This window comes from Mus caroli, unplaced genomic scaffold (genome assembly GCF_978045245.1).
Source record: "Mus caroli unplaced genomic scaffold, Mus_caroli_1 scaffold_13, whole genome shotgun sequence".
Taxonomy (NCBI): Eukaryota; Metazoa; Chordata; class Mammalia; order Rodentia; family Muridae; genus Mus; species Mus caroli.
The window spans coordinates 55,595,131-55,614,394 of record NW_028227268.1 but is presented as its reverse complement, the minus strand read 5'-3'; positions in this window follow the sequence as shown (position 1 = coordinate 55,614,394).

Below are 19,264 nucleotides of genomic sequence, written 5' to 3'. Positions count from 1 at the left end.
AACTGGAAACTGGGACTAGTCCTGAATCCTTGGGTCCTTTTGGATCCCTAACTCTCCTCCAAAGTGCAGATGAAGAGGAAGGGAGCCTGCCACAAGCTAGGGAATACACAACATGGAAGCAAGAAAACTCAGTTGTCCTAGTACATCTGTACTTCCCAAAGTCTGTGAGCAAGTCAAAAAAACACCTCAGCACGGAATAAGAAGTCTGATTATCCATCACTTGCCTGCTTGTTGGACTTGCAAAAAGATTCCTATGTAACAGTATGCAAATGTTTCCCAACTATGCATCCCTGCCCCAAATGAAGGTAGCATCATTGCTGTTACTTGGCTACCAATAATGATAATGATAGTTCTGCAGTTATTACTATTAATTATTATTCAGCATTAAAATCTAGGTATCAAAGGTGGATTTTGAGTCCTACCAAGCACATTGAGGTCTCCTACCCAGGTCTAAAGCCCCCTCCAAAACAGGACTTTGCTGCCACCTTCTGGCTATGGAAAGAAATGCTTTGCCTTATGCAAATGATCTGGGGGGTTAAACACATGATTTCTTGGAAGAGTGGGGGCCAGAGGTGTCCTTGAGAATCATGATTGTCTGTCTGTTCCTGGTCCCTGGTTCTCCGCATGAGAAGATTCAGATTGGTAATGGTAACTGTGAATCTGTTAGGACAGTGTCAGAGCCAGACACCCTGACACCAGGTCTATTGGATCCCAGACCAGGGCTCCCTCAAAATGACTATCCAAGCATCAATGAGACTTGTGAGACCAGTGGACCATGCCACCAGACATAAGAGCTAGTAAGGTTGAGCAAGCCCAAACCCCAGGAAATCTCAGATTTGAGAATGGTAGGCATGGGGCCAGCTCCCTGCCAAAGCGCCTGATCTGGAACACATAACAATGATACCCCACTGCAAAGACCATGACATTCAGTCACATAGGATAAAAACCTGGAGTTCTCCATGTTAATGAGGTATCTAGCTAGGCCCCGAGTGTTTAGCCAATAAGCTTCCCTCCCTGGGCATTCCTTCCCTCAGAAGGTATCTAATTCCTGGTTCACCCCAAGTAAGATATATACATTCACATCTTCAATCAAATAAAGCAGTTTGGACAAGGATGGATCAGATCCTTCATCAAGGATTGCTGAAATGGGAGGCCTTTATTTTAAAGAGCTGCAGATAAATATCTTGGAGAAGGCTTTCTTTCTTCCAGACCCTCCATGCTCTCAGCACTCACTGGGGACCAAACCAGATTCTGCCCCCAGTCCTGGGCTCAGCTATCCCCTTCTTGCCTGGTGCATAGGGAAAGCACAGACCCTCAGACCCCCGTTCTCAACTCCTCATGGTCCACAACAGCATCTGTGTACACAGGAGGCTGGGGACAGCAATATTCATTACAGACCCCACTGTTTCTCCCATGGAAAAATTCAGGTGGGGCCCCCTATCACAGACTGTGCTCTGCCTCCCCTGAGAAGCTTGCAAATGGAGCTCAGGCACCCCAGTGGCCGACAAGTAGCTCAACAGAGATTGCTGTTTATGGATGGCCCTTATTTCACAAGTAGAGGAGCACAGGACCAAGGCCACAGCCTGCTCCAAGGACCCCTTTCTCATCCAAGGAGCCTCTGTCAGACAGGAGATGATGCCTTGGTCCTTCAGGGGAAGCCCCTGACTTCTAGCAAGGATGAGTAGAAAGCAAACAGCAGTTCCAAAGGTAAGTTCTCTTTAACTTTTCTCAGACCCAAGAGAAAAAGACTAGCTAGCTGTTGACTCTGCAGGGCTATACCATTGCTACCCCTCCCCACCCTGTTCAGAGCACCCAGGAGGTTGACAATGATGTGCTCCACTGTCGTGTGGCTTTGGTTGGGTACTGACAGCAGGGAGGCAGGATGGGAGAGCAGAGGGAAAGAGGAGACTGGGTCCAATTTATCCCCAGCATTCTTTGTTACAGCCAAAGCACCCATCGCCTATCAGGCGTCCCAGTCTTCTCTTGTCTCCAGGTTCTGGTAGGTTCTTCTCACTTCCTGAGAGCACCGATACATTAATGGCAACCTGAACTTGTCAAGTGAAGCCCTGCTGGGCCTGTGGTGTCCCACGTTTGGCCTACACCTTTGTAAAAAGTCTCTTCCTCAAACATTCTCCCTAGTGCACTAACTTAGATGTGCTATCTGCTTCCTATGGAAAATGGCTAATGCAAGATCTTCCCTATTCTACACATGTACATTATGGGCTTATAGATTTTCTGATGGAGGTGCCTGAGCCAGGCAGAGTTCTTGCTGCTTCCCAGATATCAAGATACCACAGTCCTATGCAGGCAGGTAACAATGCATTCTGTTTCCTTACATATTTCATCCTGTCCTCAATCCTTACTAAAAACTGCCAAACCTACAAAGAGGCCATTCATCCCATCAGAGTGATGTCAGTGGTAAGCAAGAACCAGTTTGCAGCGCCAATTATAAAATGCAGGGATTCTGTGAGCCAGCCATTGAAGTCAGGCATTAGTAAAAATCTTAGGTCGTAGAAACTTAGAGTTAAATGACTTGCATTAAAACAAAAGCAAGATATTCAAGGCCAACCCTTCTTAATGACCTATGACGTTTTATTGCCTCGAATCTCTTGAGATTATCTACCATCATGAAATCTGTGTGGTGGAAAAGCTATCTAATGATGTGCGTTTTCATCTCCCCACTTGGTCACGTGATATCGCTTCCCTGAAATTAATTGGCCATGGTGAGAATATCACACCATGAAAGTTGGCAAACACTACAAAGTACAGGTAAAGGCTTGTAAGCCCATTAGCAGCATGTCGCTGACAGGAAACAATGAAATACAGGCAAAAGGAACCTACAATCCTGTCTGTGAGAGATGCTGGAATACGGAGAGCCAACCCCCAGCCTAACCCTCTAGCCTATGTCAGCTTAAGCAAGGTAGCTCATTGAAAACCTGTGAGAGGAGCGATTTCTTCTGTCTTCCTCGGGGCAAGGTTGGAGAGAGGGCAGAAAGGACACGGAAGAGTCTCCTGTGAAGTCCCCTCTGTGCCGTTCTGCTCCTGGCCTGAGGACTGAGTCCAGTGTTTCAGAAGGTCAGCTCCAAATATCTACGTGAAAAATAAATTTACTAGCTCACCTAAACGAAGTTCCAAGAGCAGTCAATCTTCAGGCTGCCTGCCTTCTCCAAAACAGCATGTTCAGATGTAGGCATTCAGATGATTCATTCTCTCTCTCTCTTTCTCCCCCTTTCCTCCCCTCCCCCTCTCTCCTTCCCTCTTTAAACCAACTGTATTTCTAAAATTGTATTACATTTATGTGTGTGCACACGCCTATATGTGCATGTGCCATAGTGAACCTTTGGGAATTACAGGAACACTTCTGGCAGTCAGTTCTCTCTTCCATTATGTGGGTTCTGGGGATTAAACTCAGGTACTCAGGTCATCAGGCTTTTAGGCAGTGCATCTGAGACCTGCTGAGCCATCTCCCAAGCCCTAAATCAAGTGCGCCGCCAGAAATAAATAAATAAAAGTTGCGACCGTGGTTCCAAAATGAATGAACTTAGAACTGACATTTTAAAATCCGTTGGTTGCATAAAGGCACTTGCAGGAAAGGGAAAAACAAAACCAACAGAACTGCTTTGCTTCAGTTGCTGAACATGGTCCCACGTTCATGGGCAGGAGGTGGTAGGAGGATGCGGAGTCTGGCTGGTCAGGTCTGAGTCACAGGTCCTGGAAGTGTGAGTGTCATCAGCTCCTTCCAAGCACCATAAACTGAGAGTGAGGAGGGTGGTTCCTAGCCTCCCACTGGGTCAGGTTCCTATTTCCAAAGAAACAGCAGAAAAAAAGCAACAGATGTTCCTTTTGTGGCTGGAGACCATGCTGAATGAATGAATCTGAGCTTCTTAAAGTTGGACTGACTCTGTCTTTCCTATGGGTCACTGGAAGGGCAAAGTGACACAGTGTCTGTAACCTCACAAATGCCAGCGGCCACTTCCCTTTCTTTCCCACTCACCCTCATTAGTCTCTTTCCTGGGAATGACAGTGCCACTCCATAAGACTCTGACAACATGGGACATGTCTCTCTCCTTGCTCACTGTTGAATCAGCCAGCACTCAGGGCCAGCAGACAACTCTCATCTTTCACAGCTTGTACCAGACTCCAGCCTCTCCTAACATCTCATCATTTCTTCCTCAGCTGATGTCTCCAGTTGAGCTCAGTGCTGCTGGCTGCTGACAGCAGGAGGGAGAGACTCTTGCTCAGAGTCAGTGCCCCATAGTCAGGAACTTCCTGTCCCATGAGTCAGGAAGGACAGATGTGGGTGGGGCTAGACAAAACATCTGGACCCACAAAAAAATCAGGACATGGCTTCCATCTGAACCCAGGGCCACCCACAGCAAGCTGCTGGCTTGGGCAGGAGGATTGCTCCTTCTGGAGATGTGTCAGCCAACTCATTTGATTAACAATGAATTAACTGAGGTCCTGTGTCCTGCCAGGAGCTATTCTTGGTACTGGGAAACAAACCATTGGTTAAGTAAACAAGACCAATTAGTGCCTTCATCTCAAAGACATAACCTGCCTCAGTTTCTTCCATCCTCACACTGCATCCTGTAGAAACCCTTGCTCCATTAGATTCATGCATTTCTCACCACAAAATTGCCAACTGTGTCAAGAGCCGACAGGCTCTTTACCACCTTCTATCCAGCATAAAGCAGGCTGTGCACATACAGGAGATGACCAGATAGGATGGATGTACATAACAGCATTGTTATAATTAAATAGCTAAAACTTAAGATGCTCGGTAACAAAGGTCTGCCTGAGTCTGATATGGTAATAAGCATAGTAGTTACAGCCACAGAGTTAACTGGGTGCATATTACATCCTCAGTGCGCTTTCAAGAGCTTTCCGTGGATCATCTCATTGCTCACTACAGCCTGGCACTGGAGGCTCTTACTTTATCCTTATTTGACAGATGTGGCACAGACTGTTTAAGAAATCTGTCAATATTAAAGTTTCTCTCCCTCCCTCCCTCCCTCTCTCTCTCTCTCTCTCTCTCTCTCTCTCTCTCTCTCTCTCTCTCTCTCTCTCTCTCTCTCTCTGTGTGTGTGTGTGTGTGTGTGTGTGTGTGTGTGTGTGTGTGTGTGTGTGTGTGTGTTTGCGCGTGCATGCCTGGGTTTGCAGCCACCATGCTGCCCTAGGACTATGCATATTTTAAAAGGCAAGCACACAAGTGACATCAATATGACCACGTGAATGCTTATATTCACAGGTACTAAACAAAGAGTCCATGTTAATATGTACATGCTAGTCTTCATCATGTGAGAATATAGGGCTTCGACAGGAAAGCTCACAGTGTGGAGAATAAGATGGGGTTTCTACTGTACATGAATTTTCATTCCTTTGCAGGGTGTAAATAGCTTTTGTAAGTTAGCTGCCTGAGGGGTTCTGTCCTCAGGCCTCAGCAAATGACTCTCTAATTTGATAGAAGAACCTATTTATGCCTCAATCCCTCAGCCCACTGTCAGGAGGCACGTCCACATAACCTCTGGAAACAAGGCTTTGGCTCAAGGCCACCTTTTGGGGAGGACTGGCAATAGGAAGTGCTGGGGGACTAAGAAGAAGTTAGGTGTCATTGAGACTGTCACAAAGAGCAACAAGGTCATAACAGCTATTTCATCATGATCTTCTGCAAAGGAAGGTACCCTCTCACTGTTCGATTCTGTCCCCCAATTCCTGAGTTCTACAGAGTGTCTAAGGGTAAATAAACACAGGGAAGCTCAGATTGGCAGTGTTAATAATGGGGAGTGTGGATGGGGTGAATCAGGATGGAACCTTCAAGAAGGTAGAGGGAACAAGAAAGCCCTGCATGGCAGATGCACAAGTTAAGCAGTAGACACTACTGTCCAGCCCTGTGGTGGTTCCCTTTTTCTATCCTTCGGGCTTCCAAATTTCAGTAATATGGAAATATCCACATCCCACCAACAGCTGGAGCCACCCCAGGAAGTGTGAAAGGAAATGCCTGCCGTGCCAGAGAGAGGTGGGGAAGGAAGCTGGGAGAAGGGAGGCTGTCAGCTTGGGGCTGCAGATGGATGGTATCCATACAGGCCCACCCGAACTCGAGTCAAGGATATGAAGATGGTTTCATCAAGAGCAGTTGTGGAAACCAGTTTTGATTAGCCTCAAGGTGAAGCCTGGGAAATAGGAGGTGATAGGAGACTCACATCTTTGACATAGATGTTCATGAAGAAAGAAAGCATGGCACATTGCTCTAGTCTAGAGTCTTGCTATTCTAAAGTGTGGTCCATAGTCCAGCATCAATATCTGTGGGTTCTTAGAAATGCAGAATCACAGGCCCCTTCCCAAATGTAGTGAATTCCAGGGCACCAAATCCCCAGGTGGTTTGTGGACATATTAAACATAAGAGACACAGATCCAGAACACTTCTATTTAAGTTATGGTCTCGGACCATGGTCCATCTCTGAACTGTTCAGTAATGGTCTTCAACAAGACACAAATAGAAACAGTGTTTGGAGGGTTTTTTTTTTTGTTTTTGTTTTTTTTTTAAAAAAGCAAAACAAAACAAAACAACTTGACATTGCTGTGACATCCATGCCTATGGTCAGGAGGTCCATCCATGGTGTGGAGATGCATGTCCAGTACTGCAAGATGAGGCATAGGCTGTGCCTTATAGATTCATTCAGATTGTGGGACAATCCATCATTGTAGACATTGGACTTCAAACCAATGACCCTCAACTTCCAGCCAGGAGAGAGTTGACTAAAGGCCAGACTGTCCCAGTCAGTTTTCGACTCTCTAGTTCAGAGGTAGGACCTGAGACGAAGTTACATTTCTGACAGACTCCCTCTTCAAGCAATGCTGATATTGCTGGTATAGGGACCACATGGAGACAAACAGGGCTCTCAACCAGAAATCCAACCCCACATACATGTTACCACATCTGACCAAATAGTTCTATTTCAAATAAATTAATTTTTTAAATTTTCTGTTTTGTTTCCTATTCAAGTAAATACCAATATTAGGACCCACCAAAACCATAGGACCTTCAGTGTCTTTCAGCAGGACACTGAAGAAGCCTGCTGTGAACAGAGCCCTGGGACACAGGGCAGATGTCTCCTTCCATCCCTCTCCTCACATTAGTTAAACAGGTGAAGAGAGCGTCCCAGCGCGGTTCAGGAAAAGGACAGGAAGCCTTTTCTCCCTTCCTTTCTTGAAATACAGCTTGAGAAAAACCTATGAGTGTCAGGAGAAGTATCACGCCCTGTGCTCCCAAACAAATGACTGTGGGGGGTTTGATCCATGTCACTGAAGGGGCTGCAAATGTAAAAACTAAAGAGAGAAGAAAGAGATGGAGGAAGATCCCTGGACACAAAATAAGAAGCATTTATCAGAACATGGTACTGACATTGCTCTTCAAGGATTCAGTAAATAGCTTTGTAGTAGGTATGAGTTTAGCTGCTACGTTGTGGGGATTCAAGCCCATGGCTTTGAACAATTTCAAGCCTCTCACTTTTCACCATGCACATAGAGAGGTATGCCCACCATGCCATATGCTACAATGTTACAAGGACTATCTGTCCACTGGCCCAAGAAACAACCAACATATAGAAGCTCCTGTATCCCCATTACTCCCAGCATTAGGAAACTCAGAAATGATTAGCCAGACACAGGGTCTACTCAGCAGTTAATCGCTAAGGTGACCCATGAAGGACCACTTGCGGCTCTAGGAAGATGTGGTGTAAGACACTCTGAAACATTCAAACCGAGATTGTCCTATTTTGTAGCTTCAGGCACCTGTGAGAGGAAAACAATTAAGGGAAAGAATAATTCCAGTCTTAGACAAGCGTTTCCAGAGAGCAACAGTGCCAGTCAGGGTCATCTCATGAGGCCAATATCATTCTGATGTCAAGGTAAGAGTTACAGGTTAGTTTCTCTCGTGAGTGTCGATGGGAAGGAATTCTAGAAAGCACACTGGCCAACACAATCCAGGACCATTGAAGAAGATAATATATCCTGAGAAAGACTAAGTTTATTTCAGGATTTTAAGTTTGACTCAACGTTAGGAAACTTACCAGTGGGCCTGGGGGGACAGCTTAGTTGGTACTGTATAAGGACTTGAATTTGAGCCCCAGAACCCATTTTTTTTGTTGTTGTTCTTTTGTTTTTAAAGCAGAGTATAGTGTCACTTGCTTATAATACCAGAGCTGGGGAAGCCAAGAGAGATTGCTCCATGGGGTTCACTGGCCAGTTAGTCAGTTTAGCCTACTTAGAAAATAAAGTTATTCAATAAAAGTCAACAAGCAAGCCTAGTATAGTCAAGCACAGTTGTGATAGAACCACATGGGAGGGTGACAGTTGAAGGGTGGAGCATTGGAGACCAGCCCAGCTACATATGCTGTTTGAAGACCAAACCCGCCACCCACACCAAAACTAAAACAATCACACACACACACACACACACACACACACACACACACACACACAAAAAAACACAACAAACAAACAAACAAACAAACAAACAAACAAACAAAAAATCCTTAGCATAATACCTGACATAGAATGCCTTCAATCCTACTCATTCAAAGTGGGTATGGTATAGTGACTCATGTCTATAACTCCAGCATTCTGGAGACTGAGACAGGAGGATCACTGTGTATTCAACGGAAGCCTGCCTACAGAGAGTTCCAGGAGAACCTAGACTACAGAGTGAGTCACTATCACAAACAAAACAGCTAATTACTTAACCTTCAATTTTGTTTATTTTACTTTTTTTTTTTTTTTTTTTTTTACTTTGCAGAGGCAGAGCCACCTTTGTGAAGCCAACAAATACTCCAGATAATTTTCCATCCACCATTTGTGCACAGACAGGCACACCAACACCCCTGAAGTTTCAGGACAAAAGCCCCAGCTCCTCCGGACTCAACAGAGTAGGTTCAGCCCTCCGACCTGATATATCGATTAAAGAATGATTAAAGACAGAAGTGGGAGGTGTAAGCAAATCTACACCCTAGGATGAGCACGGAAGAGATCTGTTGACTCCATGTGCGTCCTTGGGATGCTGACATGAGCTTTCAGTTTCATAGAGGAAGTACTGGTACAGCAAAAGCATACACTGCAGACCAGCAGAGAGGGTCAATGTATGCTCTAATGGGCCACTGTCTCTTCTGTTTCTGCAAAGTCATTTGATGAAGCACTATTTGCTTAAAGGAAGCAATCTGGTTCCCCTGAGATGAGAGTTCCCATTTCGGGGTGATCTCATCATCTGGTGATAAACCCTCAAGGCTCCAAAGTTCCAAACAATAGCCATGAAAGCAATGCCTTGGCTACAGTTGAGCCTCTCCTGCCTTGGTTCTACTCCAGAGAAATTAGGACACCCTGAACTGGACCCAAGGGACCACTGGGATACAATGTAGCTCCTTTAAGGTTTAAGGTTTGCATTACTCACCAGCGTCTACCAGGTTCAGGAGATGCGAGTAGGAAGGAATGGACATAGCTGGGGTAAGCAGGATGGGAATAAATTCCATATGAGAAAACTTTCAGTGAGTTCTTGTTCTCATTTGGTGCCAAGAACACACTGGAAATTCCCAGAATACTTCTCTTTGTTTTTTCCTCTTCAACATCTATGCCCTTCTCCAAACTCCTGGCACCTAACAACAGCTACAGAAACTGTTTTTAAATCGTCCCCTTATTCCTGCCTGTTCTGGAAGACTCCAGAGAGGAAAATGGAGCAGGGAGCAGGGAAGGGAAGGTTCTGCTACCATTCCAGTGTCTCCCAGGAAAGAAGACAGACTTGGGGTGGGGAAAGGGCAGGGGGAGGTCACCAGACATCCAGGGTACTCCACTAATGCCACTTAGGGATTATAATTTTTGGAAAGAAGTATGGGTATGAGCTTGTGTGATTCCATATGTGACTCCTAGCTGCCATTACTCCAAGGCTTCCTTAACGCCACACAGAACAATAAAAGGTCATGAGGGGTCCCAGATTTCAGTTTAATGCTGTCCCTAAACTGCACTGCACTGGAAATTTTGGCTGCCGTTGGAACTAAGGAATAAGCAAAATTATATATTCTAAAGGGCTGTGCTTATTTCCCTTGCTAGACAACCCCAGGGGTAGTGACAGTGATGCATGGTGGTGATGGTGGTGGCAGTGGTGGCAGCGATGATGATGATGATGATGATGATGATAACAGTTTAGTCTCCACCCCCTAGCTTTGGCAGCTTATACCATGTGTAATTCCAGCTCTATGGAATCCGTCTCCCTCTTCTAGCCTCTTAAGATACCTGCACTCACATTCATGGACACACAGACAGACATATACATAATAAATAATAAAATAAAGCTTAATAATAATAGCCAAGTATGGTGGCACATGCCTTTAATATCAGCACTTGGATGGCAGAGGCAGGCAGGTATATGTGAGGTCAGGGCCAGCCTGCTCTGTGAATTGAATTTTGGGGTAACCAGAGGTTACAAAGTGAGAGTCCATTTTAAAATAATAATAATAGTAATAATAACAACAAAGTAAAATAATAGTAATAGTAATGATTGTTGATAATAACAAACAACAAAATGTGAATGACATGTTTACTGGGTCTTGATTTGTCCCACCCTTCCTAAACTATTTAATCTACCTACAGCCTTACAAGGCTGATATGATGGTGCCCACTCTGTAGATGCAGAAACAGGTTAGAATTTGCTCAGGGTTCCACTGCTGGTGGAGCCAGACCTTTGGACTCCTAAGGGGCTTCCATGGGGCAGCTGAAACCAAAGATCCTCTCGAAGGAGTAGACTCTTTGGGTGTAGTCCATCTGGGCTTTGCCCCATCTAGTTCATAGACAGGGGTTCTCTGTCCAGCTGAATGTGGTGGGTTACATGGGATCGATCACATTAAGGTCATTTCCTGTTTTCCTGTGCTGCAGGTGCAGTCTTCTGTAGTCTCCTAAGCCCAGCTTCAGCATGGAGATCCCTCCCTATGCGTGCAGACACAGACATAAGGGCAGAATAGAATAAGGAGTGCCCCCCCCCATACCCATCAATCACACATGCACCCAAGAGCTCCTTCTTTCCTGCAGACCACAACGACTTCCCTTATCCAGCACAACAAAGGCTTTTTAAGGGAAGCCTGTACCATCATTGCCAGCTATTTCCAGCCACTTGTAAGAACTCCTTTCATTATGGCTGGCTCCTGGCTGCCCTGACAATGTGGGAAGGCTTTTCTGCAAGCACTCTCTGCTCTCCCCTGCTGCTGGGACACGTGCACCTCAGCACCCCTGTTGCTCTCTCCACTTTGCTCTCCCCTCTTCATGCTTTCTTTTCAAGGTGAAGATTGATCTCTGCCCAGCGGGTGCTGGGAAGTTTCCTAAGATGAGGCTTTTATCTGCACCTGCCTCATCTGCCTGGGTTTTAATAGTGGTACTCTATTCAAGGCTGCATCCTCTTCCCGTCCAAAGACCAGGAAAGTCCCTTTTAGACACATTGGGTCCATCTAGTCCACTTGGGTGACTTTACCTTCTGCTGTGGTTTGGATTTAGTTTGTCTCTGTGTATGTTCCTCTGTGTGTCTCTGTGTGTCTCTATGTGCATGACATGTCTATGTGTGAACATGTGTTTGTGTGTGAGCATGTGTCTATGAGTATGTATGAGTGTGTATTTGTGTTTATGTGTGTCTGTATGTGTAGCTCTGTGTGTGTTTCTGTCTGTAGGTATATATCTACGTGTGTCTTTGTGTGTCTGTAAGGAATTGGACTAGTCAGCACCAGAGTAAGTTGTTAAGCATTTACAAGGCCAGCTTGGCTTCCTTAGCCATTCCCTTTCTCTGGGATCAGCTGCCCTGCTCAGCTGTGCATTAAGGGTCTGCAGTTCTTTGGATCTTGAGTGTTCCCACAAAGGCTTGTTCCTCGGCCCTTGATGCTCCTTAAAAAGTGATGGGATGTTTGTTTAGAGGTGGAGCTTGGTGAGAGTGAGATCAGAGGAGTAGGCTTGCCTGCCTGCTCTCGGAGGAGATGCTGGGGGCTCTGTCTGCTTCCTTTGCTTTCTGATGGCCTTGAAGTGAGCAGGTCTCTGAAATGATACACTAACCCACCTCAGGCCCAAGCAACCCTAGACTGAAACCTCTGAGACCATGAGCCAAAGTAAACCTTTTTTCCATTCAGTTGGTAACCTCAGGCAATTTGTCACAGTACCAGAAAGCTGACTAAGTCAGTGCCTCTGCAGACACTGGTGCTAGGCTCTGGGGGCTTTCCAGCCCCCAGGACTATGTATGAGTTAAAACATCTTTTCTTTACAATGTATCCAGCCTGCAGTGTTTTGTTACTAGACAAAGAGGCTGGAGCACCTGCTTTGGGACAAGACAGGTAACTCTACAAGAACAGGTACCCTGTGCTCAATACCCCAATCTCTGTCCCCAGGACAGTACCAGCACTAACAGGAGCTCAGTGAGTGTTTGCTGAATGTGTGAAATCCTCACCTATGAGGTCACCAGTAAGTACTGTAAAACAGTCCGAAGCATGTGGGAAGAGGGGAGTGCAGGCCGACACTAGCAGCAGCCACCATTACTCAGGCTACAACTCCAGAGCACCGGAAACCAAGAGCCCAGCACATGAAGCAGCCAGGCAAGCTGCTGCTGGGCAGAGGCTAAAATGAGGGGCTGGAAGCTCCCCAGGATCAGAGCAACTATCCTGGTGGGGAGTAAGTTGGCAAGGTCCCCACCCTGCTCTTGAGAGCAGAGTAGGAGCTTGGCAGCCCAGCAGAAGTACAGAACACTTTAGGCTTGGAGTTGAGGTACAGAGAGGAAGGCAGAGGTGAGGCCAGAGTGGGGAGGGTTAATTTTGGACTTACTATCCAAGACTCAATACCCTCTGCTTAAAGTACTATTAAATTAGAATAAAAAAAGAAGTGTCCATGGGGCTGTTCAGGTGTCTCAAAATATCCTTTAGCCGGCGTTTCCCCTTCCTGGACCAACTTCAAGGCCCAATTGCATTTCCCCTCATCAGAACCATATCTGGAAATTCACAAGGGAATAACAACCTTTTTCAAGATCATTCCCTCCCCCACCCCCAAAATTGGTGCTTTTTTGAGTATTTTTATGTGTTGACATGGTAGAGCCAAGAACTTACTGGAAGAATGATAACCACCTTCAAAGTTCAAAAAACGAACAAAAAAAAAATTATGGCCATATCATAGGACTCTTGCCTCTCAATCCACCAAGCTCTGTCTTTCAGATTAAGAACTCCTAAACACAAAGATTCGATAAGTCATTCAACAAACAGTGAATGAGCTGCTACTACATGCTAGACACTGTTTTAGCCTTTGGAAGTAAACACTTAGCCAGACAGTAGGAAGCCCACGCTTGAGAAGTGATTGCAGGAGAAGATCATTTACTAATCACACTACTGCCGGCACAAGGCTCTTGGCCACGATAATAAGATTGCCTATAAAGGAACTTCATATTCATATTCTAGGCCAAACGAGTGGTAGAGCACCTGTCTGGCAGGCACAAGGCCCTGGGTCTGGGCCCAGCATCACAAAACAACAAGCACAGTACCCGCAAGCCGGAGGTGTTTGGTGAGGAGAAACAAGGCGAACTCAAGGAGGAAAATGGCTGAATAAACTCTTTCATCAGTCCACTCCCCACATTCTCACTTTCCACCATCTTGGTTCTTTTCCCAGATGTGTCTGCCCCCCCCCCAGCCAGTTCATGTTAGTTTATGCATGACTCTCAGCACTCACAAGGCTAAGGCAGGAGGATCGTCACCAGTTTAAGTCCAGCCTGGGATGCATAGCAAGAGCATATCTCACAAAAGTAAAACTAATAACAATAATACATCCGTCATCTCACCTTTTTGTCCCTTACCAGCATCCTTCAAAGCACTGGCGGACAAGGTCAGCTAGGAATGTGCTTATCAAAGAAGGGGACAAAAAAAGATTTAAGCAACTTTACCGTCTAAGCAATCTTGCTGGCCCTCTTTTCACCTTTCTATTCCTCCATTCCAGTGTTTGCTTGTGTCTTAAGTGCCTTCAACATCATGGTCCCCCAATGGCTGCCAGAGCTCTATACCTCTGAGATGGGAGAAATGCAGGTGAGGTAGTGTCTTTGTTAGTTACTTGACAAATTGTTGGGATAAAACACCCTGACAAAAGCAACTCAGAGCAAAACAAAAAGGTTTATTTTTGCTCTGATGATTGGAGCTCAAAGTTCCAATCCTCCAATCCATCCTGGTGGGGAACTCAAGTCGGCAGGAGCCTGAGGGCAGCTGGTTACTTTGCATCTCTGCAGGAAGGATGCAGAGCACAATGAATGCTTGTGCTCACTGGCTCACTTTCCTTTTTGTACAGTCCAGAATCTCATCCAAAGGAATGATGCCACCCACAGTGGGCAGGAGCCTCTTCTCTAATTAACCTGATCAAGATAACACCTCACAGTCAGGTCTATAGGCTCATCTCCCAGGTGATTCCCAAACTCATCAGGTTGACAATTAAGATTCACCACCACCAGGAGCACGTCAACCTGCCTTCTACACAAGGATGAGAGGATTCTTTAGAAACCCCTAATAGACTTCCTCTCTTTCTCATTGGCCTCACTCAGACCACATGATTGCATGTAGTGCATGGGAGGCTAGGAAATTCTGTTTTCAGTATTCCATAATCAAGGGCTGTAGGAGAAAGAAATGGGTCAACAATGCCTTGTGGAGACAGTGTCTGGCAGAAAAGCTTGGAAGTGCCTATGGCATTGGGGCTGAAGGTTGCTCAATCCATCTTAGGCTGGGAAATCATTTTTTAAAAAAATTGAGAAAAATAGTACACTTCAAACTGAGCCTAAACATTGTGCTTTGGATCCAAGCTGGGCCAGTTTGGGGGAATCCAAAGCTGGAAAACCCCACTGCTGTAGGGGAGGCTCACGGTCTCAGCTGTGTGACCACTGACTCTGCATAGCAAGACAGTGTCAAAAAGGAAGGTGGTACCTATTCTTGTGCATTAAGGCAGAAGTGGGGGCTATCTGCTTAAAACTGCAGCTTCTTCTGCTGCTAGTCTCTCCTTTGATCATCAAGAGAATCTTGGGCATCTTTTGTCAGGAGTAGATAGAGCTAAACACTAACCAACCCCATCCTTTTCCCTAACCAGCTGAACTTGGCCCTATACACAAGTTACACAACAGCCCGATCCCACTGTCATTATGAGTCAAAGTGTCAGTTCAGCCAATCCATGGGGCTTTGGGCTCCCACACAGAGGAAGTTGGAAAGTGACACTCTAGTCAAAACATAAGCTTGGCATCACAGAGGAAAAAGGAAAAGAGGAAGAGAACCCAAACAAAATTCTCTGCGCCTCTGCCCATGTGTTTGTGGGAAAACAAACCCACATGAAATGTCAAAAAGGCCACACTGCTCTGATTACATCCTAAGTCCAGGCTTGTCCTTATAGTACTGACCGCATTCGGAAATTTTACTACAACAAATGGTTTTTTATTCCCACATGCTTGTCTTTCATGTAGACACATTAAATTAAGCTGTTCTGTTACTTCATCATGCTTCCAGTGTTTGGAAACAATCTTGGTAAATGAGTCCTGGCTTTGGTAAGCTGAGGAGATTTCCATCTGTTCACCTAACCGCTTGCCTACTCATCTACCTATGTACCTGTCTGTCTAGCCATCCATCTGTCCACCCATCCACCTGTTCATCTACCTACTCACCCACATACCATTTACTAGTCCATCCATCCATCCATCGATCCATCCATCCATCCATTCCTGCATCCATCCATGCATATTTTGACCCCTCTGCCTTTCCATTCACCCATCCAAGCATCCAACCATCCTTCTAGGAAAACAGCTATCTGTCCATATATTTCTTCCTAAATCCATACCTATCCATCCATATATCCAACTATCCTTCTATTAAGCCATCCATCCAACAATTATGTAGCTACTCCCTTGGGGGTATCTCTACTCTTTTTTCTTCTTTGCCTAGAAATAATGCACTTTTAATTCCCCCCTCCTGTGTTTTGTTTTGTTTTGTTTTGTTTTGTTTTGTTTTGTTTTGTTTTGTTTTGTTTTTGAGACAGGGTCTCCTATGTTATCTTGTCTGACCTGGAACTTTCTACATAGACCAGCCTGGTCTCCAACTTATAGATATCGGCCTACCTTTGCCTCCTGGGTGCTGAATTAAAGGCATGTGCCATTATGCCCAGCCACTTCTCATTTTTTAAATCTTTCTTTTTCACATGGAATGACTTTCCCCCTGACAATGCCTAAAATCCACATTCAGCTTCTTTTCAGAGGTCCTCCATGGAGCACTTTCCTTTGAGATGGCAGTGTTATATTCCACTTTAATTCTTATGTTTTATGTCCCTCTTTTATGATAAATTGCAGCCTCCTGCATCTCGTCAATCATGTTTCACTTCTCCTATAGCTTGTGATTGAGATATTCTGCTGTATTTCTCATCTCTCCAAGTAAATTGCAAACTTTGTGAGATGAAAGACTAGTTTCCAGTCCTCTGCAACCTCCCTCCACAGCTGGTGTCTTACCTAATGGTATGCAAATTTTAAGCACTCAGCAAATGTACCACATTGATTGGATGAGGAGTCTTCATACGTGACGTGGGGACAATATTGGCACTCTAGGAGTAGTGTGAGATCCTAGAGTGCCTATGAAAGAGTTTCACAAACTGCAAAGTCCTAAATATATCATCATTATTAATGAGATCACTTTCTTCTGCTAAGAGTAAATACAGTCACTAGCCATATGTTCTCTACAACTCAAGTGAACAAGGATATATGCAGTGGGTATTTTGCTAATACTTATAGGATGTTTACATCTCATACAAGGCACGGGAGCTACAAGGATAGCTCGAGTTTGATCCCTGTCTTTAGGGAGCCCATGTTTTAGCGATAAGACAGAGGCATAAGCACTTGCCATTGTACCTGATTCTGCAGAAGCACTGTAACACAGACAGAAGATGTTCGAGAGCATTTAGGCACTCTTTGATTCTGCCTGTGAGGATCAGGAAAGAATTCACAGAACAACTGCCACTTGGGTAGAGCTTGAGAGATGAATAGAAGTGTAGCAGATGGGGAAGGGATAAAGAAAAAAAAACACATTACAAAAGAAGCAGATTGGATGTGCGGCTGTGTGGGCAAAATGAAGTGGGGCTGTCTGACAGTAATGCAATGCAAAACAGACAGCTGATACTAAGCAAGGTCCATGTTAAAGACTGTGACCTCAGTCCCAGTGACTGCAAAGCTACATAGAAGAAAATGATGAGATTTGCATTTCAGATAGATGGCTACCAGGGCCATTACTTTCCTTTGAATAGCTGCAACCCAATAAGGCTGGATTGGGAATAGACATAGTGTCCCAGCGCTTAGGGCACTGAAGCCAAAGGATCATACTGTGAGTTCAAGGCCAGTTTTGTGTGTATGTGTGTGTGTGTGTATGTATGTATGTATGTATGTATAAAACCCTGTCTACAAACATAAACAACAACAAAAAACCCAACTGTCTTCAATCTCCTTGAAGTGGGAATTTGGGAGGAAGGCTCTGGTGGTGCATCATTGATCCCATGTCTGCACTGTGCAAACTCTACAAGCACTTGCTGGCATTATTCTTGAGTGGTTTCAAGATGGCAGTTCTAGTGATAAAGTCAAACAAATTCTCAAGCATCTCCCATTCTTCCAACCCATTACAACACACTGGGTCACAAAACCCTGTGATAAGACACAGGCATTTGCCATGGTTTGTCCCAAGCTGCCTGGAGACAAGAGACTATCTAAGAAGATTCTTCAGACTACTGGCATAGAACAATACAAGCAAGCCTGAAGATGTGTCTGTAGACATGAAGGAAGCAAGGTTTAATATTAATATTGTCTGTGAAAAAAAGACTGCATTTTATGCTCCATAGAAGAGAAGCCAAGCATGGTTTTAAAGGAGAGTGACACTCTAAGTTATAAATCTCGTGTAACAGAGTGATGAGTGCCCCAGTGCTGGAGAAGAGCATTTGTGTGGCCATTTGGCATAGTGTCAAGGCTACCTGACAAAAAATTGAAACCACGAGAAAGGAATTCACCCATCATCATCCTTTCCTAGAGGCCGTAAGGAGAATGTGGGAGGATCTGACTAGGATGTCGCACCACCCAGCCCCTTGTCACTTATAGGTTGAGAGCCTCGATGGATTTCAGTCTCCTCATTATGCCTAGCTTGGAGGTTGTTAAGGCACAGGCCAAGCATGGTACCTGGTGTAGAAGGGGCATTGTAGAATGATAAGGATGGAGTTTGGGGTCCCCACCACAGTTCAGGTGCTTACCCACTATGTGATCTTGGTCCAATTACTTCAACCAATTGAACCTCAGTGTATGTGCCTATGACATGGGTGAAAAACCCACTATGAACCTATCAAATGAGAGCAATACCCACTCGTGGGGTATTGGGAGAACTGGATATGCCCACTGCTGGAGTAGAATGCCACTGAGGCTATGCACATGAGAGAGTCCTCTTCTAGAGAAGTAGAAGACTCCAGGAACTCCTCTCTTCTCACTAGAAGTTGGGGATGGCAGTTGCCTAGACTTGGTCCATCAGATGCGTGTGCCCAGGCTGTGAATAAGGATGAGGAGAATAATTGGGGCAAGGGAAGTTGCAAGAACATTCTTAGGATCCCTCATGTTTCAGAGATCACTGTGGTCTTAATGATCTCCTCAGGGTCCAGTGTGCAGGCCAACATGGTCAGTGGTGTACCCTCTTGGTCTCTGAATTTAATGGCATAGGCAACAAGTCCTGTGGCCAGGTTTATGCTGCTCATTGACCACAAAACACCATTTCATTCCTACTTGCTCATTTTACCTACCCAGTTATCTAATCTTTCTGAGAAATCTACAAACTGACCTTTCATATGAATTTTTAAAAAACTGTTTTAATCAACACCTGTAATTTTCTGGGTTTGTGACTAGGGATTCTAACTGCTGAAGAACCAAAACTAAAGAACCACAAAACTGTTATTGGGAGTTAATACTGGCTTCTCTTCCACTCAAGCTTTTTTCTAACTAGACATGTCTCATTAGTGGATGGGAACATTCTAGTTTGTAAACAAACATGGAGACCTTCCATCTTCTCATTTCCCATAGAAGATCATCCACAAGCTAACAAGCATGGGCTGAGGGCTAATAAACATGAACAGGCAAGCAATTTTCTTGTCTCTTAAACTTTTGAGGACAAATGCAGGGCTGTGGGTGTAGGGGAAGAGAGGGGTAGGAGAGAGCTCCCATCCAGCCAGGGTCCCTGTG